General features: G+C 43.6%; 1 protein-coding gene across 2 annotated transcripts in view; it reads left to right on the top strand.

Moving 5' to 3' along the window:
• The first annotated feature begins 3,212 nt into the window (after positions 1 to 3,212).
• The window catches only part of PIK3CB (phosphatidylinositol-4,5-bisphosphate 3-kinase catalytic subunit beta), a 140,330-nt gene continuing 136,166 nt past the window's right edge, over positions 3,213 to 7,376 (top strand). For both annotated transcript variants that reach the window (XM_081302099.1, XM_081302098.1), the window contains exon 1: positions 3,213 to 3,445. The gene's annotated coding sequence lies outside the window, so the exon portion shown is untranslated. The remainder of the gene's footprint in view (positions 3,446 to 7,376) is intronic.

Below are 7,376 nucleotides of genomic sequence, written 5' to 3'. Positions count from 1 at the left end.
GATCATAGAGAATGTTTGAATCTTCTCAAACTGGACAGATAGAAGCTTTCCTTTATGCTAATAACTTTAGCCATGATTTAAGAACTAGTCATAGCCAGGAGTGGTGGCACCTGCCTGTAATCCTGCAGCTCAGGAGGTTGACACAGGATGGAATGTTCAAATCCAGCCTTAGCAGTTTAGCCAGGCTCTAAGCAATTTAGCAAGATCCTGTCTCAAAACAAAAAGTGGTGGAATGTGGTTCAGTTGTTAAGCACCTCTGGGATTAATCCCTGGTACAAAAAATTAAAAAATATTTTTTTTTCTCACAAAAATATACTAGTCACAAATTGCTTTCATTCTTCAAAATGGTATTTATTAGGTTAACATATACTATTTATAACAAGTAAGACAATTCAAAGACATATACAGGAAAAGATAATGCTCCCTCTCAACCTCTTCTCTTTGTCCATTGAGATATCTACTATGATGTGTTTTGGGTAAATTCTTATACCCCTTTCTATGTCCTCATGAATATATATTACTATCTTCAGTTATACACTAACTGAAAAAAACCACTTTCATATCATTCTGTAATTGTAAAAGTTTTCCACTTTGATCCCTCCAGGTCAAAAGCAAAACAAAACAAAACAAAAACAGATCTGGCTCATTTTCAGCATGGTATAATATTCTACAATATGAAGTACTAAAATAAAATCATTAATTGACAAGTGGGTTGTTCCCAGTCTATTTATATTTGTTATCCCTTTCAAACAATTATATAATAAGCATATGTATCCATTTTCTGTCTAGCTGAACAAATTACTATAAACTTTATGGCTTAAATAAATAGAAACTTATGCCTGGTGTGGTGGCACATACCTGTAATCCCAGAGACTCCAGAGGTTCAGTCAGGAGGATCAAGAATTCAAAGACAGCCTCAGCAACTTAGTGAGGCCTTGAGCAACTCAGTAAGACCTTGTCTCTAAATAAAATATAAAAAAGGGCTGGGAGTGTGGCTCAGTGGTTAAAAACCCCTGGGTTCAATCCCTGGTACCAAACAGAAAGAAATAGAAATTTATTTTCTCATAGTTCTCAAGTCCAAAGGTGATATCAAGTTATATGCAACACAGGTTACTTTTAGAAAATACCTTCCCCTCCCACTTCTTTGCAGTGCTGGGGATTGAATCCAGGGTCTTGTGCCTTCTGGAAGGTTGGTTCTTCTAAAGAAGATCTGTTTCATTCTCCTCTCCTATTTCTGGTGGCTGCCAATAATCCTTTGTGTTCTTTGGCTTGTAGACATAATTTTCCAACCTCTACTTCCTTCTTCATATCATCTTCCTTATTTGTGTCAAATCTTCCCCTGCCTTTCTTTTATAAAGATACCCATCATTGGGATCAGACCCATCCTAAATCCAGTATGATCTCATCCCAAGATCCTTAACTTAATTACATCTGCAAACATCCTTTCTCCAAATAAGGTCATGATCACAGCTTTCATATGGATGTATCTTTCCTGCGTGCACTTAACACACCATATCATTTCTGTGTACAATCTTCCAACTTGTAATTTCTGTAGTTTTTATAGGGGGCAGGATTGATGGATTTTTGGGTCAATGTGTACGTTAAATTTTAACACATATTTATAAGTTACTTCTAGGAAGTTTGTGGCAACTTACATTTCCATCTGAGATGCACTAACTTTGTTTTCCCATGTTTCATTGATTATTCTTGTTAAGGTTTGCCAATCTGATGAGTGAAAAATGGATGTTTTTTAATTTGCTTTCCCATAACTATTCCTGAAATTAAGCATCTTTTTCCAATGACCATTTGGATTTTCTCTTCCATTAACCCTCTATTTGTATACTTCACATGTACTTTTAAAACATTATTTGGTTTTTAAAAAGTTCATTTATAGAAACTCCCTTTTATGCCAGAGAAACAATGTGTTTGCCATGTTATGTCCAGTTCTATTCCATCTATTGTTTTTTTTTCTTCTTTAAAAAACTTACTCTGATGTCATATTTATGTAGACAAATGTTTTAATTTTTTTCTTTAATGATTCTGGGCTTCCTGTCTTGCTTCAAGTTTCCGCCTCACTGAAGTTATATTACTATCCTTTCAAAATTTTCCTCTTAAGTTTTTGTTATGCAGTGTGTGTGTGTGTGTGTGTGTGTGTGCATGTGTGTGTGTGTGTGTGTGTGCATGCATGGGCACACACACACACACACACACACACACACACACACACTGGGGATCAAACCCAGGGCCTCAGACATGCTAAACAAACACTCTACCACTGAGCTATATCCTTAGCCTGTTTTGAAAAATTTTGTATCTTTAATTCTTCTGGAATTTATTTTTGAATATGGCATAGGTCTTGCTTTGAATTATTGTGAGTGGAGAGTGAGTTAAAACTATGATCATTTATCAAACTATTCTTTCATCACTGAACTAACTTGTCACCTTTGCTTTATATTAAGTTCTACTTCTAGATTCTATCCCAGACTGTTCGCTTGAGGTATTATTGTAGCATTAGGCTGCAATAGCTATAACGCAGTGGCTTTACAATATGTTAAAATTTCAAGTGTCTTACTGACTATGCAATTTCCTGGTTGTGGTCAAAGGCAAAACAGGGAGATAAGACAGGCAAAAGGGTTGGGTAAAGTGTAAGGCGCTGCAAACGAATAGTTAGGTGGTGTTATCGCAAAATAGGAACACAGAAAAAGAATCTTGGGCTGGAAAGGCTGCACCAATTCCATTTAAATGACTATTAACAGTACAGAGACTGAACGGTCTAGCTGTGAAGCAGCCCACCTAGCGCTCCTCATCCCCAGAAATGGAGTGACCAACAGAGAGGGGTGGAGGGAGGTGGAGAAGCAAAGTCTAGTGTTCAAGAACCAAGAAGTCCGTTCTGCATCAGCAGAACGAACAATACTGGGGAGAAGGGCTGGGAAGAGGCCAGCGAGGAGCCTAGGAGCAGAAGGGTCTCTGGGGAAGGGGCTACCAAGGCCAGGGCATGGGCTGGGTCTCTCCAAAAGGCGGCTTGTCGGGGACTCTGCATACCGCAGTCCGCCGTGAGCCGCAGAGAGGCGGCGCAGCAGACAGTCAGCCCTGCGGACAGACGCGGAGGCGACCGGCGGTGCGCCTCCCTCCCGCGGCGCCCGGGATTGGCCTGAGCGCCGCGCGCCGGGCGGGGGCTGCCGGGAGGCCCGCCTGGGAGGCGAGCGCGCGCGCACGCGCAAGCGCGGGCACGGCGGCGGCGCGCGCGTGCTCTGTGGGGCGGTGCGGCTGCTGCTGCCGAGCGGGCCATGGCAGTGGGCGGCAGGCGGGTGTAGAGCTGCGCTGGGCAGGCGGGAGCTGACTGAAAGGAGCCGAGATGGGAGCGCCGGAGCGAGGAGGTCGCGGCGGCTTGGGCTGCTGACCGCGCACCGGGAGCGGGAGCCGGCGGTGTAGGAGCACCGGGCAGGTGAGCGCGGCGGCACGGGACCCGGATGCGGCGCGGCTGAGGGGTGGCAGGGTCCCAGCGGCAGGCTGAGGTGCCCCTGCGCGGGCCGGAGAGTCGCTCCTGCTGCGCTGCTTGTGGCGCTAGCGACTGCGGTGCCAGCGCCGCGCTTCCTGCCTGCGCGGAGAACACCCGCCCGCCAGCCGGCGGGGACGCCTCGCTAGGCTGCGGCCCGCCCGGGGCTCTCCAAGGTGAGCGGCGCCCCCAGGCCTCCGGGCGGTGGAGACGCGGCCGGTCGCCCGGGCCGCGGGCGCTTTCGGCCCCTCTCCTGAGGGGCGCGGGTGCGGAGTGGCGTCGTACGGGTCCCTTGCGTCTCTGCGGACACATCCGGAGCTTCCCGACTCTCAGGTGCCTTTTTGCGCAGAAGTGTATTTTAGTGGCGGGGATCCTGGACTCTGGGGTTCGGGACGGGACGTGTTTTAGAATCACAGCGTCGCCCCGGACGGGTCCTGGGACCTGGGGCCAAATGTCCTGATTTCCTAATTGAGAATAATAATATGGACTTGTTAGATTGTCGAGGGGGAGGCATAACCCAACAGTAATCGCTCGGTGAATGGTAGCTGTTAGGAGAGTCCTGCTGCAGCATCTCTTGTTAGCAATTGCCAGTTCTTGGCAGCGGGTTTGCGTTTGGGGGCACATTTACTTCCGAACTGCTCTAGTGCTGCAGTAACCTCAACTGGAGTTGCTTAATGCTGGAGCCTGTTATCTTAGTGGCCGAAGTAGAATTCTGTGGTCTCTTCCAAGAGTCTGTAGTCTCTTGGAAAAGGTGGCTTGGAAACCTGTCTTAGAAACCGAGTAGAAACTGCTGCTGTAAGGAAACCAGGTGAATTCAGGATTTGCTTAGGATGGAAGATGGTGGGACACATAAACTTTAAGGGCTTTGCTGTTTAAATAATCTTAAGAGACACTTAAACTCTTGTCACTTGTTACAGAATATAAACACAGGAAGAGTATGGAAACAGCCTTCTTTTTCTGCATTGCTACATCCGAAGGAAGTGACAAGTGCTTTTGTAAACATCATTGTGGGCAGTGTTACTGTCTGGTGAAGTCATAATTAAATTATAAGAGTACTTATTTTGAAGCACAGAATGGATGTTTGGACATATGATTCCTAATAAAATCATCTCCAACGAGTCAGTTCTCAGCAGTTTGTTAATCATTTGGGGATTTTTAGGTTACGTTGTAAGCTTTTATGGTAAAAGCAGAACTGTGTAAGTGGTAATAATGTAGCATAGGAAAGGGTTGTCAGGATAAGGATCTGAACCTAGTTTTAGAACCCAAGTATGAAATAAAGTAAAAATCTTAAGGCTTAAGAAAGGAATTGTGCTGGAGTTGTGGCTCTGGCCTGTAAACCCCAGCAGTCTGGCAGGTGGAGACAAGACAATTTCAAGTTGGAGGCCAGCTTCAGCAATTTAGTGGGACCCTGTCTCAAGAAATAAAGAGGGAATGTAGCTTAGTGGTAAAGTGGCCCTGAGTATCAAGAAAGGAAGGCAGGGGGTGGGACTGTGTTTGTTTTATGCCCTGGGGACCTAACCTAGCACCTTATTCAAGTATGGCAAGTGCTCTGCCACTGAGCCACATCCCCAGCCCTGAAACTGGAATTGTATTCACCCAAAGCAAAATGATTTAAGAAACAAAAATCTTTTCTTTACACCTCCGATTCACACTTTGACTAAGATATTCCACCTTGAGAGGTTTTTTTTTATTATTATTATTTTTATTTTTAGGAGATAATCCAGTTGGGTTTTGATTTATTGATATTTCCCACCTCTCTTGCTTGTCTTTCCTGTATATGTGTGTTAAGGATTGAACTCCAATATTTGTATGTGCTATGCACAAATTCTACCACTGAACTACACAACCCCTAGCACCACTTCCTGCCTTTTTTTGTTGTTGTTGACAGACTCGGGACTTATATAAGTTTTGCTCCAACTTGTTTTGTGAATATTAATAAATTATATGAAAAAATTTAAAATGAACCCTGCAGCCTGAATTATATTCTTCTTTTGAGATCTTCCCTATTGTCAAATTTAGACTGCTGAACCCAATGGTAGTACCACAGCTAGCCACTCTGAAAAGGGTGGGGGTCAGAATTTACATTTTTTTTTTTTTTTTGGTACCAAGAATTGAATCCAGGGGCGCTTAACCACTGAGCCACATCCCCAGCCCTTTTTTTTTTTATATTTTATTTAGAGACAATTACTGAATTGCTCAGGGCCTCACTAAGTTGCTGAGGCTGGCTTTGAATTCACAATCCTGCCTCAACCTCCCAAACCACTGGGATTACAGGCATGTGCCACATGTGCCACCCAGCTCAGAATTTACATCTTGCCTCGAATGTGCTAGGCAAGCACTTGTACCACTGAGCCACACCCCCAGCCCCTAAGCCTTATTTTATTTTTTATAAAATAGAGATACTGGAGAGATATTCTACTATTGAGCTACATTCCCGCCCACCCTGCCACCCCTTTTGGTTTGCTTGTTTATTTTGAGATAAAGTCTCCCAAGTACTGAGGCTGGCCTCAAACCTGTAGCTTTCTCAGTTGCTGGGATTGCAGGAGTGGTGGTGGTGGTGAATGACTAAAGAATCAAATAATATAAAAAGAGCCTTCAAATTTCCTAAAAAGTGCTGAACTTCAAACTTCTACCTGCTTTTTTTTTTTTTTTTGGTACATGGGATTGACCCCAGGCATGCTCTACCATTGAGCTACATCCCCAGTTGTTTTTAATTTTTTATTTTGAGATAGAGTCTTGTTAAGTTGCCCAAAGTGGCCTCCACCTTGTGATCTTTTTGCTTCAGTTTTGAGGAGTTAGAATTACAGGTGTGCACCACCATACCTGGTTGAACTTGGGACTCAGGGTCTTATGTTTCCTAGGCAAGCCTTCCACCATTGAGTTACATCCCCAGCCTGTGTGTGTGTGTGTGTGTGTGAGAGAGAGAGAGAGAGAGAGAGAGAGAGAGAGAGAGATAGATAGATAGATAGATACTGGGGATTGAACCCACCCAGTGCTTCCTGCTAGTGCTCTATCATCTTCAACCTTTTAGAAAAATTTTATTTTAGATAAGGTCTGGATGAATTGCCCATGCTGGCCTTCATCTTGCAATCCTCTTGCCTCAGTTTCCTGAATAGCATGGATTACAGGTTTGTGTCTCCATTCCTGGCTTCTGTTTATTGATACTTTAAATATAACATGTTCAGGACTGGTGATGTTGCTTAGTAGAGGAGCACTTGCCTAGCATACAGGAAGTCCTGGGTTCTATCCCCAGTTACCCCCTACCACACACACAAAGTAACATGTTCAAATGCAGCTCTGGATTTCCATTCCTCAACCTATTTATTTCCTAAATGCATTCCTGCCCCATTCCTCACCCTGCTTAATCTAGTGGTTATCTTTATTTTATCTCTTTGTCTCACTGCTACTCCACGCCAAACATAACAAGTCCTTCAGAAAATCCTATTAGTTTACTTTCATGGTGTGTTTTGAATACATTTACTACATACTATTTGTATCTTCCAGTTCTTCCTGGGTAGTTATTATTATTATATTATTATTATTATTTTCTTGTGGTACTGGGAATTGAAGAATGAATGCAGGAGCTATATCCTCAGTCCCAACCCCTGCCTTTAAAAAAAAAAAAAATTTTTTTTTTTTTTTGAGACAGGATCTTGTTAAATTGCCAGCCTGGTTTCAAATATGTGATCCTCTGGCTTCAGCCTTTCTAAATAGTTGCAATCCCAGATTATAGGTGTGTGCCACTGCACACTGAGCTCCGGATAGTAATTTCTTTACTGGTCTCTTCACCTCTGGTCTTGCTTTCAATTTTCACATAGCAATCCAAGTGATCTTTGATCATTCTCCTACTTCAATAGCTTCTCATGGTGCCAAGAAAATC

This window comes from Spermophilus citellus (genome assembly GCF_964194105.1).
Source record: "Spermophilus citellus genome assembly, chromosome: 7".
In the NCBI taxonomy this organism is placed as follows: domain Eukaryota; kingdom Metazoa; phylum Chordata; class Mammalia; order Rodentia; family Sciuridae; genus Spermophilus; species Spermophilus citellus.
Note: the sequence above shows the minus strand (reverse complement) of the source record. Positions and strands in the feature narration are given on the sequence as shown.